The 22,296-nt window shown below is 40.1% G+C and overlaps 1 long non-coding RNA gene across 1 annotated transcript; it reads left to right on the top strand.

The window, feature by feature from the left end:
- The first annotated feature begins 132 nt into the window (after positions 1-132).
- On the top strand, positions 133-9,846 carry LOC106036377 (uncharacterized). The gene is made up of 3 exons (XR_007158412.2): positions 133-258; positions 5,452-5,575; positions 8,871-9,846. It is a non-coding gene; the product is annotated as an uncharacterized lncRNA (long non-coding RNA).
- Positions 9,847-22,296: the final 12,450 nt, after the last annotated feature.

Here is a 22,296-nt window from a genome sequence, read left to right as displayed (position 1 = left end):
TGCCCCTGGTGGCAGCACTTAGGGAATTAACATGACTGTTGTGAGAAAACGCTGACGTGAAATGGCTGCTCCACGCTGACAGGAGCAATGTCTGCCAGCCTGGGGTCCGGGCCGGGAGCTCGGCCTTCGGCCTGGGAACTGTGCCTGGGAGCCAGGGACGTCCCTGACGTGCAGCTGGACACCTGAGTACAGGAGATGCCCTGGAGAGGCCATCGAGGAGGACACAAGAAACTGGGGAACAACTTATCACCTGCTAAGGTAGAAAAGAGCCTGGGCATGAGGAATTTGGCCCAATAGAGTGGAAACATGCATGAGAAATCAAGAGATGTTTAAAGAATATCAGGAACATTATCAGCTATTGGCTGTCCAAGGAGGACGGTAGAATCAAACAGCATCTCTTGACTACCTGAAGTGGTGGTGTCATCATAGAATCATTAAAGAACCACAGAGTCACAGAATGGGCAGGATTGGGAAGGGACCCCTGAAGATCATCTAGTCCAATGCCCGTGTTGAGCAGGATCACCTGGAGCACATTGTGCAGGATGGCATCCAGGCAGATTTTCAATATCTCCAGAAAAGGAGATTCACACAAGCTCCACAAGCTCTCCAGGCAACCTGTTGCAGTGCTCTGTCACCCTCACAGAAAAGAAGTGCCCTCTCATATTCAGCTGGAACATTCTGTACTTCAGTTTGTGCTCATTGCCTCTCGTCCTGTCACTGGGCACAACTGAAAAGAGACTGGCTCCATCCTCTCAACACCCTCCCCGCAGATATTTATAAACATTAATAAGGTCTCCCCTCAGCCTTCTCTTCTCCAGGCTAAACAGGGCCAGCTCTCTCAGCCTGTCCTTGTACGACGGTTGCTCCAGTCCTCTCATCACCTTCGTAGCCCTCTGCTGGTCTCTCTCCAATAGTTCTATGTCCCTCTTGTGCTGGGGAGCCCAGAACTGGACACAACACTCCAGGTGGGACCTCACAAGGACTGAGTAGAAGGGCAGGATCACCTCCCTTGAGCTGCTGGCAACACCCTTCCGAATGCAGCCCTGGATACCGTTGGCCTTCTTGGCCACAAGGGCACATTGCTGGCTCATGGTCAGCCTGCTGTCTACCATGACTCCCAGGAAATGCAGAGGCTGCGCAATGTCATCAGCCTGGATTCATGGTGTTAGTGACATCACTACACCAACGCAGCTCCATGAATGCAGATCAACATATATTGGAATATTCATATACATATCAAGCTAAATTTCCAAATCACCTGTAGCAGTGATAACTAGGTTTTTCTCAGAGCTTAAAACCAGAGGATTATGAAAATATCCTTAGAGGCAAATAACTGAATTAATTTGAATTCCCTGAATCTTGTTTGACTAAACAGAGTGGCCATTTCTTGCTCGGCAGAGGCTCTTCATATATAACTCATTCTCAGATAGAAAAAATACCTTATTCTAATAAAGGAAGAATGTTTCTTTGACTTCATTGTGCTTTGAATTAGGCTAAATAACAACAATGTATCCCTGAAGGCAAATCTGTTTTTTTTTTCTGGTCTGGGAAGAGTAGTAGCTGGGAAGTTCAATACCCTTTAAGCAGCACAGGGCACTGCTGGGGGAAGGTGCTGGTGATGAGATTTTGTAGTCAGATGTGGAAAAAGTAACATTTAAATTGGTACTCCAGAAATTAAAGTGAATGTTTATCCATAAGAAAGTGAGCAACTTTTTCTATGATTTTCAAGAAGGCAGCAGCATTAATCCTCACCTCATTTCACTTTCTTGTCACAGCTATATCATTGTCTCTATGGTAGGAAGCACTTCTGCTGTTGCTTCATTGATGTCATTGGAACAAATCTCAATTAGCAGTACTACGGCTCTGTAAGTTCCATCCATACCAGTCATTGCTTTTGCTTTAATCAGAAACAGAAAAAAAGAAAATTAAATTCTGTAGTAAGGTGAAAAAACATTCTTAGAACAGAAAAAAAAAAGTGACCTTAGAAACTACTGTATTACTTCCTCTCAGTGTTCTGTTTTCTTTTTTTCTCTATACCTTCAAAAGAAAGCCTAGAAGAAAAACAGGTAGGTAGGGCTAATATCCCAGTGCCAAGAAGGCCTTTACATTTTCATCTTTTGCAGTCTGTTAGGACTTTGCTCCCAGATGGGCCAGTTTCAGTGTCTGTCTCAACACACCTTAAAGCATCTCTGTGACTGCTTTCTATACAAGCTCCATCTGGGAACAGAACACTCGATGTTGCTGATCTCTCTGGTTAACTCAAATAAGATAGGTTTTCAGGGTCTTTCAGTTTCTTGCTCATTAAGCCTGAGAATTTGGTTTGTTCCAAATATATACCCTATGGCAGAAAACCGACCAAATCAGATTTCAGCAGGAGAAAGCACACTGCACAACTGTGACAATTTACAATTGAGTGGGTTAGGATTTGTTGCTAGCATATGGCTTAATTAAATAAAACCCTATTTTAAAAGGTTACTCTGTGTGCAGCTGTTAATATGTAAGCACTCAGTGCTAAATGTAGAGAAAAGCTCCAAGGTGATTTATTCATTTAAACATCAAAAAACAAGCACTGAAAGAGAAAACTGGAATTAATCTTTTGATTTTATTCTTCTAGTTTTACTAGTTGGAGCCAGCTCCCTATAGAGCAGCAGATCTGTAGGCAGGAAAGCCCACAGTGAAGTCCACAAACTCAGAGCCACACTTAAGAGCAGATGGAAACAGAGTATGAGAAATTATTTCTACACAACAAGAAAAACCGTAGTCTGCCAAAGATGACTACAGTTGCTGCTATATTACTGCCAGCAGTGCATATGTTTCTTATGGGCAACTGAATGCTTTCCATTCAGTGTGTAAGAATCCTGTTCTCTTGACCTATATTAACTGGAAATGCTCTGAAGTTTTCTGAATCACAGCCATACAGAAACCTCTCATAAAAAATATTCCCTGTTTTGTAAAATGTCTGAAGTATTTTACATGTGTATATATGGTCTAGGGCTCACGGTATCTCAATGAGGAGATTCACTTAAAATTCAGAGAAAACAACCGCGTAAAAGTCATTCCAAGTATGTCTAGATTGCAACTTAAGCAGGCTTTTTGGCAAGCCCAGACAATCCAGATGAGGTATACTGTGGGAACACTCTGGCCTACGTGCCCAGACTTTCTCCTTAGAAACAGAGTATACATTTGCGCGTGTGTATGAACGGAAAATGGCACAGACAGATTTTGTCCTACAGGGAGTCAACGTGCTCAGGGCAAGTGTCCAGGTCTGGAAACTGGGAAGGTTTCCCAGATCCCAAAGTACAGACAGAGCCACAGAGAGCCAGGGTCTGGCTCCCCAGTTCTCTGGTTTTCATGCTCCAATTGTGCAAAAGGGTCTGAAAACAAGACTGAAAGGCTTCACCATCGTTTGATTTTTCAGAAGACCTGTCTTCAAGGAAGGAGAAATGTGAATATTGACATGAAAGGCCTCACATCCCAGCTCTCACACCCTTATGGATCAGACTATTGAAAGAAATAAAGAGCCAAATAAAGTGTGGGACTGAGGTAGAAGATAAAATCTCCATCAGTAAAGTTTAGCACTTGAAAACACACGGTTCTGAGTAAATTCTGTATTACAGCTCTTGAACTACATCCTGTTAGCAGAACAAACAATACAATCTCCCAGTCATTCTTTCTGTAGGCTGAGGGAAGAGAACATTCAAAAATAAAAAGACATCCAAACAGAGAACCAAAATTGTGGAAAATCCACATCTTCGCTGGAAACCTAGAGCCACTGCGTACCGAGTTTCATCCTGTCCAATGGATTTGTGAACTGCACGGTCAACAATAAAATTCCAATTCTTGTAAATCACCATTTCTGAGTTTCATAGGCTTCCCAAGCAGTTGCCACAATGAAGACTAAATCACACCAAACATCAAATGCAGGAACTTCTGATCAAATATCTAACAGAGTGCAGAAGTAATACATAAACGTAAAGACTACCACATCTCACTGAAACACTAGAGAGGATTTTTTCCTTACAGACTTTTCCACATGAAACACTGACTCACTTAGCTTACTCTCTGGATCAGACAACAAAACAATAAGTGAAAATGATACAGTATTAGAACACAGTATTCTCCCATTTTCTTGACTGCATATGATGCAAATATTTTAAAAAATAATTAGGTTGGACTACCTACACTTGGAGTGAGAGCAATCTAAATCCCCCACTAGATTGTACTTTTCTCTCTGTATTTCTGACAATCAAGAGATGCCTAATGTAGCTGATAGAAATAGAAATCTTATGTGTTGATCTCCTTCAGGCTACTAGTAACTTCATCTACTTCAGTGCCAGTTGCCAAGGGAACCAACAAATTGAGTCAGCGATAAACAGGGTAATCAATTTTAGTTATTTTCATCTGCCTCCTGTACTAATCCAAAATGTCCTTTCATCTCAGTACACTGATCAAACACAGGTTTAGTCTCTCATCCTTTTCCCATACTTTTTCAATTAATACAGCTCATAAAAAACAGTAGTTCAGCTGCGTCACCACAACTTGACAGCTGGGCAGACTGAAAACTGGCCACATTCACAAAAGCCAAATTGAAGCTTGCAAAAAATGTCACAACTCCTGGTAACTGGTTGCTAAGAAATGTTTCATTCTTAGTTTGCTTAGATAGCAATGTGGATAACCACTTACGGTCCTTAAAAGAAGCAAAGAGAGATTATGACAGTCATTGGAGAACACAGTCAAAAAAAAAAAAAAAAAACAACAACAACAGATACTGCTCAGTTCTGCACAGCTGCTCAGTTCTGCAGTGGGAGTGGATCAGATGTGTTCTTAAAGTCAGGCATCCAGACTGCAACCCATCTTTCACCTGACATATTCCCGAAGAAAGTGTGCTGAACTCTGTGAGAGCTTTTATCATCAACTTTAATAAATTTTGCTTTGGTTGTCACCATTCAAATCTGCAATAGAATACACTAGCAATTAGCAATGTATTTAAGAGTAAGAGTGGAAAAAAGTGACATTATAAAAAGTTACAAAAAGACCTTTGTGTATAAAAACACACTACTTAATATATAATTCAGCCTCAAATCACTGCTAACTTCTTAAAAGTGGAAAAAAAAAAAGGTCTTAATTTAAATTATTTGAGAAAAGAGATAAGAAAATAGAAGAAAAACTATTCCTGAGTAAATCTGAAAAATGAAATTCCCAGTACTACAGAGAAGTTCTTATTCCCTCCTCCCCACCTCCCCTTTTATTTATTTATTTTTAAATCTCATGATCCTGGATTTCTACCACCTTTCCATCCAAACTATAGTTTAATATACTTCAAAATTGCGAGAAATCTGTCCAGTAAATTATAAAAACGCACAGGAATAGTTTTTAAGTAGCATATATAAAGGGATTTGAAATCAAAGTAATCTCTACTGTCTTGAAAAGGTTTATTTCTTCTTTTTATAGGAAAGAGATTCACTATACTTTGTTGAACAGTGGAAGAGAATGATCTCGTGAAAGAACTCTTCTGTGAGAAGACTTGTTTAGCAGTTTTGCAGTCAAACTTCTGTGAGGTTCTAGGTGTTTTCAGGTAAGGATGCCATAAAAGAGATGACATTTGATCTCCACAGTGGTGCATTGGAATCATGTTTGGTAACATTTGCATTTATTTATTTTTATAGATGAGCTGTATTTATATTGAGATGTTAACTGGGCCAGAAGATGTGCTCACCCATCTCCTTCCATAGACTGTTAGTGGTGCTATGCTGGAGAGAATCTCTCCTTCCCTTTGCTAACTTTGTTGGTGCAGATCACCTAGAGACAAATAAAGTAACGGTAAAATTCTAAGCTAGGAACAGCAAGACGTTATCTTCCAGACATAGAGTGGGAAAACCATCAACATGTAGAACAGCTGGTTCTTCCAAATCCTCCATGAGGAGCTCTGCTCCTCTTTGTGCTTCACCAACTGACAGTACATGCATGTGTTGAGGTGCCTGTTTTTGAATTTTGTCCCTCCAAGCAAGTCTTCAACTCTGCCGTTGTTGCAAACTGACTGTTCCTTTTGAATCAGACTGGATTTCACTTGTTAGGCAGCTGCACAGATTCCTTTCTCACTTTTATTTAATATTTGGTAATGAACTGCACCATTAGAAACCCACTCCCAAAATTCTGGAGTGCTTTGTTTTACGTATTTTCAAACCGGAAGCTAAAGTCAACATTTTGCTTATTATATATAGTTTTCATTGCTTTATTAAAATACAGCTTATATTGTCCATAGATTCTACAGACAGGGCCAAGTCCCAGCTTGGGACTACAACTATACATTTGATTTTGCTCTTCAGCAAAGCAATTAAAAACCAAATCAGTCTGAACTGATTGCATTAAAAATATAAACATACATATGTGAATGTAAACATCATGGACCTATAAAGGTACTAGTCTTTGTAATACGTATGATCTGATCACCTGAATTTCCTTGGATGTTTCTACTCCCCTTCTCCTGCTGATGCTGTCAGTCTGAAAGAGCCTTTCAGAAGCTGCTGCCAATGACAAAGGTCACTTCAGCTGTTTCATTCATAACAACTAGATTTAAATGGAGCACTGAATAGCTAGCTAGATTATTTGCTTCTATGTTTCCCCAGAGTGTTTAGCTTCTGAAACATACTTTATAATAAATACTGCTTGGATTCCTTCTGATAGACACAACTAGTGTTTGGAAAAGAGTAGGAATCCAAAACTATCTATGCAGATGTAAATACTGATACTGATCAATGCCGTTTTTATACGAAAAAACAAAAACAAAAAAAAAAAACACAGATATTCATTTGTGTTATATACACAAAAATATACCAGATAAAGAAATAATAAGGTTTTTGAAGCGTTGATCTAAAATTTGCCCTGGATGAATATGTACTGGAAAGAATTAGATTTGGAAGATCAAGTCTGACTAGTTTTGGCGTGTTAAACTCTTACTTTTGCCAGGATGTTGCTATAGAGAACGGCTTTGAACAGTCCACCTCCTCCTCTCACTGTCACAGCTCTGCCAGCCTCCACCAGTCTGGGATATCACATCACTAATACCAAAGTGCTGGAAAGCATTTAGCAGTTTGCTCAGAGCCCAGAGCACTCAGTCACATTGTCACTTTTGTGACATCAGTCACAAAGAAAGAAAAAAAAAAAGAAAAAAACCACACAAAAATAAAACAAAACAACAACAACAAAATACACTCCAGTATTTAGAATCTAAATAATTTAAAGACTTGTTCTAAATAATTATCCTCATAATCAAAGATCAAAAGGACTGCTTAGATGCTACATTACCAGATTACCTTTTGTAACATTTCACTGTCTCTTAACCAAGAAAATTAAATATTAGCAGACATCCTGCAACCTTCCTGTAGATTATGGTTCTATACGTTCTACCCAATAATAAGTTGTACTTGTTACTTGTCATAATTGTGTGTATATATATATATATATATATCTTTTATTCTGTTTTTACAAGCCATGAGACATGAGCTTCATTACTCTGTTTTTTCTAAGTTTTTGTCTGATCTCTAATTTTTAAGAGGGGGAAATAGCCTGTAAAGTTAGAGTCTGCTTACAGGGCTATTTGTAAAACACCATACTGTTAATGAAGTATGCTTAGTATCTAATGCTGCTCTCAGTTACTTTTAAAATATTTCTTAAACAGTAACATACCTTCAATAGTACAAAGCATTAAAAGTCACAGTTATTTAAATATAATCTTTAGGTTTAGCACTACAATTAATCTATTCTTGTGTTAAAGGCAATAAGCTAATTTACATATGTAATTTCTCTCAGTAGCAAAAATTTTCATTTGCAGCATATGCTTTTGCTACGCAGTCCACATTCATGCATCAAAACTTATTTTCTGAGGCAGCTTCAGTTTTCAGTCATTGACCTATACTTAGCAGGTCTTGGTAATCATGGTCCCTTTGAAATTCTTTGGATTCAGCAATTCAGGTTGGACAGATAAAGAAGAGATAAAAAGAACAGAAGATTAAATCTAAAAATTGTAGTAATTGATGGGCTTGGATGACAGGTTCAGTAGATGACCCAACCCCTTAGTATTCAACACGTTTGATTAAACTTTAGCAGTAATAGACAAAAACAAAATAAATTAAAATATAAGATGGATGTTCTGTCAGCACATTCAAATTCTTTAACATGTTTCCTTCTGGATTTATTGTACACTGATTCTCTAGGTAGCAATGGTAGTGCATGACTGCAATTCTTTTTTTTTTTTTTTTAATTGGTTGGTTTATTTGTTTTTAACTGAGGATAAAATGTGTGAAACAGTAGCACTAAAAAGCAGGTAACTGGGTGGTCTGAGGAGGTTTAGCTGATGGGAGCTCTGGCCATGCACTTCAGAGTCTCTCCAGTGGTTTCCGAACAGTACATCGTGCAAGGTGTTGACCACAAGTGTCATCAGAAGAACTATCTGTAATTAGTATTTTACTTGGTTTAGGAATGAAATTTTGATGGTTACCACTTGCTATGCTTTGGTTTTACCATATGAGGAGGACTAATAGTGTCCAACCTTGGGTACTTTCAGGCAAAAACTAATCCAGGAGAGCTATTCCAGCTGCTAATAGGTGTTCTGGCCAGCTGGGAAGACAAGAGGTTGTCTGAAGTAAAACTCATGCAACATGCATATGGCAGCCACTGTGTCCTCCTTGTCAGTGGTTCTGCTATAGATTCTCCTCTCCTACTGCACCATTTGCTCACACAGTCACTATCAACCAAAACACCTCTCTGGGGCTTGTACTTCTTTCCTAAGCAGAATGGGTTCCAGAATTGGTGGCCTGCCCTCAAAAATCAGGGAGCTTCAGTTTTGAGGCAAGACTCATCTATACTTCCAGGTGGCAACCCCATTTTTTGGAGGAACTGCTTCATAACTAAGAGGGGATGGGAGGACCACGACAAGACAGCCTACTGAGCAGACAGACGAGCAAGATCTTCTGCAAAACAGGTGGCAGAGGAAAATGAGAATGGGAAGAAATGTAATTCATGATATTTCTTGTTTGTTTCAGGGCACTGCAGTTTTGTTTCACCCTTTCTCCTGGACATAATGCTCCTCCTTCCTCTCCCTCAAAAGCTTGACATCCCCTTTTTCCCCATTTCTAATTTGTGTTATTTATAAGGAGGAATTGGTCCTTGCAGAAACTGTTATCTCATCCGGTTTGTGGCCTAGTTAAGGAATGGCTAAGACAAGAATGATGCAGCAAAGAAGATTCTGGTTGAATGATTAAAAGCTTGCAAACTCCAGTCCACTGTGGGATAAATAAATATCCTCAGCAATCCTATAACAAAAATTTGCACCAAAATTTAGATCCAGACCTAAGACTTCTTTTAAAATATTTCGAGGTTGACAAGTTATGTATAATTTTTGTACCTCCTATGTACCCCAAACTGGATTTGTGTGACCATAATTTTAAAAAAAGTAACTTATTCTTTCTCCATTCTTCATCTTTCTTGTCCTCTTATATGACCATTGGTACGGAGCTAAACTGTTTTCAAAGAGTAAAACATTTCTCTGACAATAACGTCAACTTTCTTAAAAGCACCAGACATGAATATACTTTCTTTACTCTGGATTAGACTAAAAATCTATTTATAAGAATTGTCATGATCTTGATGAACCCTGGTGAGACTTTAAATTAAAGCTTCTATCTTCCTATAATAAGTCAGCAATTTAAGCTACTTAACTTAAATCATTTATGCTGCTGTTAGTGACTCAGTGTTTCCCAAACCTGTACAAATGAAGGAACTGATCACATCATCAATTTTACTGTATTCAGGGTTTTAGAGCACTCTTTGTTTCTCAAATCGTTTTCACTTTTGAATTTAATCTATGTAATATAATTCTTCTTATGTTCCATAATCATCTTCTTTATTAGTTCTCTGAAACAGAAATACTACGTGCTAAGGACAGAAAAACACCAGTGAAATAAAAAAAGACTATTAAACAAGAAACTGAGTATATATTTTTTTTGCATCTCAACAGTTCACAAAGTACAGAGCCTGCCTTTTGTTAAGCTGTGCTATCTTCAAAGATATCAATGTAATTACAAATGAAATTATCAACTAACATACAGATCCAGACTTTTTGTTTGTTTGTTTGTTTGTTTTAAAACAACAGAAAACCTGAAACAGTACCACCAAAAAATCAGGACTGCTATATTTATTTCAGAAGAGTACTAGCCCTTGAATTTGTAAATTGCAGGCATGGTTTTTCAGAAGTGTTCACAAGACTCTAATTTTGCTCAGGGTTTCACTTTCTTTTTTATTTTTATTTATTTTATTTTATTTTATTTTATTTTATTTTATTTTATTTTATTTTATTTTATTTTATTTTATTTTATTTTATTTATTTTATTTTAATATATAGATTTATAAGATGGAATTGGAAGTCTACCTGGGTTAAAGGAACATTTCTGTCTAGAATGGATTAGTATTGGCATCTTGATTTGCATATGTTGGGGCAAATAACATCTACAGAATCCCTGAGAAACATTTTTTTTATTTATTATCCCAGACCAGCCAAACTTAAAATAGGGAATACTTAGAAGTTACGCTGATTATAATGATATTATTTATGTGCTAAAACATTTGTCAGGATCAGGTCTGACATCAGTATGACTGTGAAAATGCAAAGGTAATTCTTACAAGTTGTCCATACCACCAAAACAGCTTTTCATAAAGTTAAGCACATGTAAAAACTGTGGAATCTAGATTTCACTCCAGTTTGAAAGCATTGAAAGCCATTAAAACAAACCACTTATTCCTTAATCCACTTTGTGCCAGTGCACGCTGAGACATTCTAGCAAGTGATGTGAATAACTGCTTTCCTAGGGAAGTTAATGATACCTTGCAGCATTCAAAGGGAGAGGAGAGGGATCAAAAGGGGGGAAATAGTCAGTAAGCGAAAAGAAGAAGAAGGTAATTGCTATGTTTTAAGCTTGGACAACCATTTAGTCTCAAATTTTCAGTGTAATGTGCTGCAATAAAATGAGGAAGAAATTCTATCTATCTCCACAGGATTAGTTGATATATTCTGTTGTCAAGTGCCTGTTTTAGGATTCAAGTTAGTCTTCTAAAATAACTCCTACAGGCAAATAGTTTTCAAATGTCTGGTGAGAGACAGTGAGCTCATTTGCATGGGGAGGTTTAGCTGAGGCTTGCGACAGTTTTACAACATTGTGTCTGACAGCTTGCAAAATAGAGCAGTCTCTGAGGCTTCTTGAGAATGATAATTACATAGCTCCATTTCATTTACTTAGGATACACAGACACAGTAATCTTTAAATGGTTGAAATTACCTGTGACCGAAAAATAACTCCACTCTACTTTATTTGTAATTCATCTTGTTGGAATAATTTCGTATTTCATGCCTCAGTTTCATCCATCCCTGTAAATAACTGATCTGAATGACACTAAGTAATATAATCCAAAAGAGCAACGAACTTTAAATGTTGAGGTTTCCGGTACAGGAAAGGTTCTTCTTTGTGTTCTGTAATTAATAGAACACACTTATTAGTTGACAACCAAAAATGATAAACAGATTGCTGCTGGTGGGTAACTGTCAAACTACATGGCATGAAGGCTGACAGTTTCCTACAACAGTCAGATATAAATATTGCTGTCTCCACGGCAATACCAAAATCTCATCTAAGAAGCACAGCCAAGCCTATATCGGCAATGATTCCCACCGAGCAAACTTCCACCAGCAGCTAGTTTAAGGGAAGTGTTGTCAAGTTATTTGCTTTCATTCTTCAACTGTCAGTTAAAGATAATGATGTGAATGATCCAGTGATGAATTTTGCCCTGGGTCCTTCTAAAAGGCAGGTTCAGTGACAGCACTGCCTCACAGAGCAGTGGGCTGGGGAAATACAGGAGCTAAGGAAATTCAGCTTGGTCTTGACTGGTATTCCTACAAGAGCAACAGAAACCAGCACACTTGTTATTGTTAAATTAAAGTTGTGGAAGTGATTCCAAAAGAGTAAAATCCATACTATTTAAGGACAACCAGGTCTTTGCTGTGCACTTGTTCCTCCAGGTCATCAATGAAAAAGTTGAATAAACCCTGACCATTGCCAGACCTACAGGATCTTCACTGCTGATTCATTTCCCCCTGAAAAAGTTATCGAGTCCTATCTTTTTCTTCCTCTTAACAAGCTTTCAGTCCTTAAAAGGATCTGTCCTCCAAACCCCTGGTAATTTACAAAAATAATAATAGAAAAAATCAACTCAACCCCATTTACAACAAAGACTTTTTTTTTTTTTTCATGAGTTACATATTCCTGTGGTTGCAGACTAAAAATAAATGCACAAAAGTGTTAATTGGATATGCCAGATGTAGGTGGTGGATGGAAGGAACATCCTTGTTCATTGAATATTATTTTGGTTCTGAGTACGCCAAAGATATCCTCTTGGTTATCAGGAATATTGCATAATAAAAAAACACAACAGGCAGTCTAGTGCTCATTGTGTAGACAGGAACACTCTACAGTATTTTGGAAGCACTTGAGTTAATCACCACACTCAAAAGGGAGTTATATAATTAGCCAAAGAATAAATTGTTTGCAGCATTCTGGATCATAAAGGACACCAGAAAGGTATCACAAACAAAAACAGGTAAGACGTTATAGAAACTGTGATGTTAGAAAAAAAAAAGGTCTAGAATAAGCCAGTGGTGTCTAGAAAACCAGGAAGAATTTAAGAATTTAGTTTGACCAACTAAAAACAATTGTTTTCTCCAGTTATAATACTAGAACAGGGAAGCTGCAGGTCAGTACAAATGAATAAACCCTACTGGACTTCTAAGATGATTAAAGAAAACCACAATTATACTACTGAATAAATCTTCCCATTAGAAGTAGCCTGGGTGACAGGCATAGGTTTGTTTCCCCAAAGGCTGTTCCAAAACTGGTAGTGGTGATGACATTCATAAAGCACCTGCATAGGTATAGTATGAAGGCACACAGCAAGGATCCCTCAGAGAATAATCATGGCTCTTTACTCAACTATATTTTGTAACCATACCTACAAAATGATAGATTATGGAATTATTTAACAGTTTGGCCTAAAAAAAAAAATAAAATAAAACAAAACATTTGCAGAGTCAGAGTCAATGGCAACATATAGCCAGGGAAAGCATAAGGAAACCCCCAAAGAGCAAGAAAATGGGACTACCAGACTTTGAATTCTTGAAGAATGGCATTGGATGTGTCTTTGACATATAAGATATGATGAACCCTATGTTTGTTTGATAGAAACATGATTTTAAAAATCTATTATCTATTATTAAGGTATTTTCTTCTTCTGTTATATCCTCAGATGCTGCATATATTTTGCCTGTATAATTCTTATTTCTTATGCAAGGCTGAAGCTAAATATTTCTCCATATTGAGTGTGAGGAACTGTAATGAAAAGTATAAAATTACCAAATTTGAGACTTGCACCATCTTTTAGATATATCCATACCTGAAAAAGGAATCTTTGACAGAAATATACTATAAGAGGACTGAAAGCTGGCATTTTAAATAAACCCATTTCCTTGTATTGTAGCCATTTAAACATATCAGGTTCTGTTCCCATTTAAACTAACTAAAAACTGCAGATCAAATACAATTCTTTACATGAGACTTGTTTGAAAAGAAGTTAAGAATGCAATGTGGCACTGCAGAGATTAATTGAACTACGATGTTCCGAGGTAGTGTGTAATGAAATTGCTAAAAGCTGCCCTGGAGTTTTCATTAGCACTAATACATTTGTGCTCGAGACAGAAATGATTGTGTTTTTCTTCATACAGCATAATTTGGTTAGGAAAGAAATTTGATTACTGTTATAATCTTTCTGCATACTAATGATTTGAAAACAGTATCCAGTGTATTTGACACGTTTATCTCACTGAACAGTGAAACATGATTGGCATGGCACAGGTTAGGAGAAGTAAGGAGGATCTTTTCAGTAATGAGATTTCAAACCAATCCAGTGGCCTTCTGTAATGGGGTGACTGTATCAGTCCACAAGGGAAGACCGACCGATGTCATCTACCTGGACTTTTGTAAGGCCTTTGACATGGTCCCATATGACATTCTGCTCTCTAAACTGGAGAGATATGGACTTGATGGGTGGACCATTCAGTGAATAAGGAATTGGCTTGACGGCCACACCCAGAGAGTGGAGGTCAATGGCTCTATGTCCAGGTGGGGACTGGTGATCAGTGGTGTCACTCAGCAATCTGTCCTGGGACCAGTGCTGTTTAATACCTTTATCAGTGACACAGACAGTGGGATCGAGTGCATCCTCAGCATGTTTTCGGATGACACCAAGCTGAGTGGTGCAGTTGATGCAACAGAAGGAACGGATGCCATCCAGAGGGACCTGGACAAGCTTGAGAAGTGGGCCCATGTGAACCTGATGAGGTTCAACAAGTCCAAGTGCAAGGTGCTGCACCTGGGTCGGGGCAATCCCAGACATGAGCACAGACTGGCAGAAGAACCCATCGAGAGCAGCCCTGCAGAGAAGGACCTGGGGGCTCTGGTGGACAAAAAGCTCGACATGAGCCAGCAGTGTGTGCCTGCAGCCCAGAAGGCCAACTGCGTCCTGGGCTGCACCAACAGAGGGGTGGGCAGCAGGTGGAGGGAGGGGATGGTGCCCCTCTGCTCTGCCCTTGTGAGGCCCCACCTGCAGTGCTGCGTCCTGGTCTGGGGCCCCCAGCACAAGAAGGATGTGGGGCTGTTAGAGTGGGTCCAGAGGAGGGCCACGAGGATGACCAGAGGGCCAGAGCACCTCTCCTGTGAAGAAAGGCTGAGAGAGCTGGGGATGTTCAGCCTGAAGAAAAGAAGGCTCTGGGGAGACCTCACTGCAGCCTTCCAGTACCAAAAAAGATGGAGAGCAACTTCTTTCCTGGGCAGATACTGATAGGAGAAGGGGCAATGGTTTTCAACTAAAAGAGGGAAGATTTGGATTAAATCTTAGGGGGCAATTCTTCACTCAGAGGGTGGTAAGGCACTGGAACAGGTTGCCCAGAGAAGCTGTGGATGCCCTGTCCCTGGAAGTGTTCAAGACCAGGTTGGACGACGCCCTGTGCAACCTAATCTAGTGGGTGGCATCCTTGCCCATGGCAGGGGGGTTGAAACTAGGTGCTCTTTATGGTTCCTTCCAACACAAACCATTCTGTGATTCTATGATCTCAGAACTCACCCCTCCTTCTGTCTCTGTGTTTGGGCACAGAGGTCTCCATGGGCCATGGACACTGCTTGGTGACACTGCGTATACAGCTGCAGTCACCCCACTGTGAGTAGAAGTCATGCAACAGAGAATAACCATACCCGTGTAGGTATGCTAGCTAGGTACTAACAGCATCAATAATTTTCCTGGAAGACTGCATGCACTTTTTGGTTCCATAACTGAAAGAGATGGTGAACAGAAAAATGTTCAGAAAAGTCTGAACGATCCTGAGATCCATTCCTTAATTTCACCTGGACATATTGAAGTTGTCTATAAGTCTATACATGTGGAGATTTCAGATACCAGACAGTTCCTTTAGCAATCAGAATAGACATAATAGAATTCAACAATCAGCAGCTGACACTAAAAGACATGATTATTTTCAAGTGCTCTAATAATCAACCTTTGTGCACAGTATATTTCTCTCAGCTGAGCTTTTTAATAACATTGATTGGGTAGTTATCTTGCTAAACTATTGGTTATAACCATTTATTTTGCAGCAGGTCAGGCTGATGCATTGTAAGAGTTGGCTCCTGCTTTTAAAATCTATGACTATGCTCTTTTTATATGAGAATATCACTTACTACAAATGCCTTCTTCTGGCATTCCAGGTGACTTTGAAAATACTTTTTTTTTTTCCCCTGAGTCATTCTTATGAAACAAATTTGGCACTATAAGTAGATTCTCAGTGACAGTGATGACAAAGTGAGTAAATAAGATGAATGAGAAGAAAAAATGAGTGAGACAGACCCTTGAAGAAAAGAGCCTACCTAGCATTTATGTAGTGCTTTTGCCTCAAAGTACTTTGCAAAGATTTGTAACATGATTATCGTCACTATTTGAAGTCTGGAGAGGTTTGGAAGTAAATAAATAAATAACTTGGCAAAGGTTGTGTAGGACATCTTTATGAGGGAGCCCAGATGTCCTTTCCAGTCCTGAGCCATGGGCAGAGGAACACAGTGCCTCCTTAGGAATATTACAGACATGTCTGAACTACTGACAAAGATCTTGTAAAGTTTCTGAGCTCACAGCTGAATTGATGGATCATTGGTTTAAAAGTGTAATTGTGATATCCATGAATGACCAGCTGTAAAGTGAGAAGCACAGGACTAACACAGACTGTAAAATAAACACTAAACAAACAAACAAAAAAACAGGCATTAAATGGAGGTAGCACCCTCACATCAGAATTTCTTTTCACACTATAGTCTTCAAGACAGATAAGACAGACAGAAAAGTTTAGGAGCAAGGTTTTGTCACAATATATGTAATTTATCACAACTGAAGTGCAAGACTTGCCTTCAAATGAGTTCCCAACTTTTTATGATCTACACACATCAATTTTAAAGCTAAAATAAGTGATACCCAGGCAGTAATATAACATAAGACAGACAAAGCTCACCAATTATACACAATTTAGCGAGCCATTTAAAACAGGGAATGGGATTACCATAGTGGGTTCACTAATATGTTACAGTAAGTGACAAAACAAATTAAAAAGTTAGTAACATGAGGCTTCCATATCCAACCTAAAGGGGTAGAGGACATTCCAGTTTATGTGCCAGAGCAGAAGCAGAAGCACAGCTGCCATGCACGGATCCTAGAGGAACAATCACTGACAATCCCCTGACAGTCAACAATGCATAGTGGAACGTTGTTATTAAGGAGGTCAACCATGGGGGATGTTTCAACCTGAAACCAAAAGTTGTGTCCTGAAACACTCTATTCCTTTCTTGAAACATGACTTCATTATTGAAATAAGTATAATAAGCAACGTATTGTTTGCTGAATCAGGTCCAGTGACTGTAAAAAAGCAACATTATTAAGAGTGTTTTTGTCATCATTCAGAATGAATGGCAAGAGTAACTGGACATAGAAAATGTTACATTTGAACCAACATTAATTAGAAAGAAAGAAACAAAGCAGTAACAACTAGATCAGTGAAAACATTAAAAGACTTCCCATTGCTATAAGTACCTTAATTAAATAATAAATAAATAAATAAAAATAAAAATCCTGTGTACATGAAGATGTCTAGCAAACTTTGGTGCTCAATTTCCCAACATTAGTGATTATTAAGATATGAAGGACATTAGCAAGATACAAAATTTTGAGTTTTGATAATAGTAGGTAGCTTAACATCATCCTCATACTTTGATAATACCAAACAGGTACTTTGCCTCTCCGTCTGCTGCACTACTTGCACAGATTTTCAAAGCACACCTCAGAGAGCTCTACAAAGTGAAGCTAGAATGTCATCCTCATTTGTTTAGTAGTTGTGTGTGGAGAAGTGCATTCAAATAAAATAGGAGTTGATATGATCTTAACTGCCACCGTTGTGTCACCCAGAAATATGAACTAACAGGTGATTGAGAGCTCACTGAATCCTTTCAGTTGAGGGATATAGCCAGTTACCATGAGAGTATATCTTCAGCCATGTGAACAAAGTTACTGTTGCTGCCTGATACTAGCAGTTCCTATAATATAGGTACCTTAATCTTATTTCTTCAGTAGTTTTACCTTTTACAGTTTCTATGTGAGGATTTTAGAAGAATGCATATGAGACACATTTGTTTATACTTTTGTAGCTGGTTGACTGAAAATACTCCTCTGAGAAAGTCAGGCCTGACACTGAGAAAAATGTTTCCATGAGCTTTAGATTATCAAACTGTTTAACTGTTGATAAGAGAATAAATTTATTCCTGACATTTTAAGGCAAATAATTGCATCCCCATAGTTCAACTCCAGCATTTGGCAATGGAATTGTACCCTGAGACATTTGTTCTCACTCTCTCTTCCCTTCCAGAAAAGTGCTGGAAAAAATCAGAAAGGAACTGAATGTAAGCTAAATACAAAGGGATGAGCTCTCGAGTCTGTCCAGAAAGGATTAAAGCCATTCTTTTAGAGTGCAGAACATGTTTACACTTTACTTCTGCACCTGTTGGTGTGAAGCATGTTGCAGAATAATGCAAGTAGGAAACTTTCCATTCATCCTTCATCAGTATTAAAACAAGATTTTCAATCATTTTCTCTAAATTTTTTACTTGTTACCATAGAACAAGCACGGTTATCATTTTTGGACCTAGCTGTATTACATTATACAGTGTCTGTAAATATCTGAGTGGAGGGTGTCAAGATGGAGCCGTTCTCTTTTCAGTGGTGCCCAGTGACAGGACGAGAGGCAATGGGTACAAACTGGATCCTGGCACAAACAGGATGTTCTGGCTGAATATGAGAGGGCACTTCTTTTCTGTGAGGGTGACAGAGCACTGGAACAGGTTGCCCGGAGAGCTTGTGGAATCTCCTTCTCTGGAGATATTGAAAATCTGCCTGGATGCCATCCTGCACAATGTGCTCCAGGTGATCCTGCTCAACAGGGGCATTGGACTAGATGATCTTCAGAGGTCCCTTCCCAATCCTGCCCATTCTGTGACTCTGTGGTTCTTTAATGATTCTATGATGACACCACCACTTCAGGTAGTCAAGAGATGCTGTTTGATTCTACCGTCCTCCTTGGACAGCCAATAGCTGATAATGTTCCTGATATTCTTTAAACATCTCTTGATTTCTCATGCATGTTTCCACTCTATTGGGCCAAATTCCTCATGCCCAGGCTCTTTTTTACCTTAGCAGGTGATAAGTTGTTCCCCAGTTTCTTGTGTCCTCCTCGATGGCCTCTCCAGGGCATCTCCTGTACTCAGGTGTCCAGCTGCACGTCAGGGACGTCCCTGGCTCCCAGGCACAGTTCCCAGGCCGAAGGCCGAGCTCCCGGCCCGGACCCCAGCCTGGCAGACATTGCTCCTGTCAGCGTGGAGCAGCCATTTCACGTCAGCATTTTCTCACAACAGTCACGTTAATTCCCTAAGTGCTGCCACCAGGGGCACCCCAAGAGGCTTGTGATGTCACCAGAGAGTCGCTGTCACCCTATGGCCTCACAAAAGGCAGCTGGCCATAAGTGCCCTGAGCGTCCAGCCTGCGTCCAGTCCAGCTGGTGGCACTCGAGAGGTCAAGATCCTACTGCTGGAGTGTGAGAATTGGAGGTGGTGTTAGTGGAAGGACGCGACACCACGGTCATTCCAGTGGCACGCAAGATGTCAAGGTCCTTCCCATGACACAAGAGACACGAGGTCCTTCTGGTGACAGGTGAGGCACCCCGGTCCTTCTGGTGGAACATGAGACATCATGAACATGACGAACATGAGAGCTTCTTGTGGCACTGGGAGCAGGAGAGGCACAGATGGCCCCGGTCCCCGCTGAACACCAACGCCGGAGACACATCATGGCTGCGTAGGGCCCAGCAGGAGGATCTGGGGGCTGGCGACCACGCAGGCCGCCAGGCCAGGCCCCGCATTTAATGGAAAAAATAAAAAAAATGCTAAAAAGCAACCCAGATGGAAGTCATTTGGGGGATGGGAAATTATCATGGGACTGGGTAACTGGGTGAGGGCAGCAGCCCTAAAGGTGACCATGCCCTACTGGAAAAAGGCTGACAGAAAAAGTTTCCTTAGCCTGGGGCAGAAGAAAATGCCTGCCGGCCTGAGAACTGCCAGCCTGGAAGCAGTACCACAGGGTGCAGTCCTTCAGGAATTGACTGCTCCAGCATGGGCTGCTCTCCACAGAGCAGCAAAAGAAGCTTCTCAGACAGAAGGATCTCTGTCTAGGGTAAAAATCAGGCCCGTTTTATACCATTTATACCTCTTACCCATAAGAAGGCATAGGACAAGGGGGAGTGGTCTTAAACCAGAAGAGGATAGACTAGGCACTATGAGGAAATTCTTCACCATAGAAGGGTGGTGAGGCACTGGAACAGGTTGCCCAGAGAAGCTGTGGATGCCTCATCCCTGGAGGTGTTCAAGGCCAGGCTGGATGGGGCTTTGGGCAACCTAGTGCCCAGTCTAGTGAGTGGCATCCCTGCCTATGGCAGGGGGGTTGAAGTTATATGACCTTTAAGGTCCCTTCCAACCCAAGCTGTTCTTGGAAGCCTGTAGCCAGCTAGCGGTGTCCCCCAGGGGTCAGTACTGGGTCCAGTCTTGATCAATTTATTCCTCAACCGTCTGGATGATGGAGCGGAGTGCACCCTCAGCAAGTTTGCTGGAGATGCAAAGCTCAGAGGAGTGGCTGATACCCCAGAGGGCTGTGCTGCCATTCAGAGAGACCTCAGCAGGCTGGAGGGTAGGACCGAGAGGAACCTCATGAAGTTCAACAAGGGCAAGTGCAGGGTCCCCAGGAGGAATAACCTCAAGCACCAGTACAGGCTGGGGGCTAACGTGCTGGAGAGCAGCTCTGAAGAGAGAGACCGGGGAGTCCTGGTGGGCACCAGGCTGACCATGAGCCAGCAATGTGCCCTTGTGGCCAAGAAGGCCAAGAGTATCCTGGGCTGCCTTCGGAAGAATGATGCCTTCAGGTCAAAGGAGGTGATCCTGCCCTTCTACTCAGCCCTGGTGAGGCCCTACCTGGAGTACTGTGTCCAGTTCTGGGCTCCCCAGTACAAGAGGGACATAGAACTACTGGAGAGAGTCCAGAGGAGGGCTACGAAGGTGATGAGAGGACTGGAGCACCTGTCATACGAGGACAGGCTGAGAGAGCTGGGCCTGTTTAGCTTGGAAAAGAGAAGATTGAGTGGAGGATGTTGAGAGGATGGAGCCAGTCTCTTTTCATTTGTGCCCAGTGAGAGGACGAGAGGCAACAGGCACAAACTGAAGCACAGGATGTTCCAGCTGAATATGAGAGTGCACTTCTTTACTGTGAGGGTGACAGAGCACTGGAAGAGGTTTCCCAGAGAGGTTGTGCAGTCTCCTTCTCTAGAGATATTCATAACCCACATGGAAGTCCCTTCCAACCTCAGCAATTCTGTGATTCTGTGATTCTGTTGTCTATTACTGTTTGTAGGAAAAATTGGTGGCAATCATCTTTGTCAAATTTGGGTTTACTAAAAAATGAAAACCAAACAACATCAGCACAGTGAAAAGATCTCTCAGATATTCTTTGCTTAAGCAGCATTTAAAATATGACTTTTTCCTTTTTCTATTTTTTTTTCTTCCTTCATAGTGAAGCCAGCAATGACTCTATACCCAGAATTTCCTTGTTACCTTCTTTTAACTGTTTACTTATTCCTCTGAGGAAAAATCAACTTTTTTAAAAGAATGATAAAAACTGTCTTTGTTTCCAGCAGTGCCATGATTCTATGTGACAGACACTTCCTGTTCCAATTCCATTCCCTCATGTCATATTTTCAGTTACCGGTTAATAACATTCTAATAACTAAAAAAAGAACAGGAAAAATCTTTCCAACTTTTCATTTAGTCAGAGCTTGTCAGCGGAGTTACATTGATTCCTATTTGGATGCCAAGTAAATACTAGTCATATTAATAAGTGTTCTGAAAAATACAGCCAGCATTAATCCAATAATACACTTTTCAATTTGTTTTCTAAGTGTTCTTTGTGTTTAGGCTAAGAAGTAACTCACTAAAAAAGAATGTCTGATTCCAATTTAGATAGATGTTGTCATCTACCCTGAACTGCACTGACTCAATGCAACCTAAGTAAAAGATCCCACTGCTATGAGCAGAGGCAGAGTAAGGACCACAGTAGCATATCATATCATAATTCCTTACCATATGTATTAGGAAACAATAACAACAACAACAACAAAATATCAGAAGTTTTCAGTTTTCTTAAATGGAATTATTCCATGAACTCTTAATGGTGAAAGAAAAATTAGGTACAAAACTCTAAAGCAAAACTAACACCCTGTTTTTCATATCTCATTTTCAGTTATGAGCATGGTTTCAGTTATTATCAGCTTACAAGCTGGAGCGAAAGAACATAGGGGAATTGGCTCTTCAAAATTAAGTAATTCAAACTTCATTTATTATTTGTGTGTGTGTGCACTTTCTGCCTGCCCAGACACATTACATTCATGTCTTTGTATTGAAACATGTTTATTTGTGCTGGTTACACATGACAAAGAAATAGTAGTTATGTGAAGCAAGCAATTCAAAAGTAAGTAAAAACTGCCACCAAAACTTCAGCCCTGGACTTGGGGAGAGC

Source organism: Anser cygnoides, chromosome Z, assembly GCF_040182565.1.
Source record: "Anser cygnoides isolate HZ-2024a breed goose chromosome Z, Taihu_goose_T2T_genome, whole genome shotgun sequence".
NCBI lineage: Eukaryota > Metazoa > Chordata > Aves > Anseriformes > Anatidae > Anser > Anser cygnoides.
This window is presented reverse-complemented; position numbering and strand designations above follow the sequence as displayed.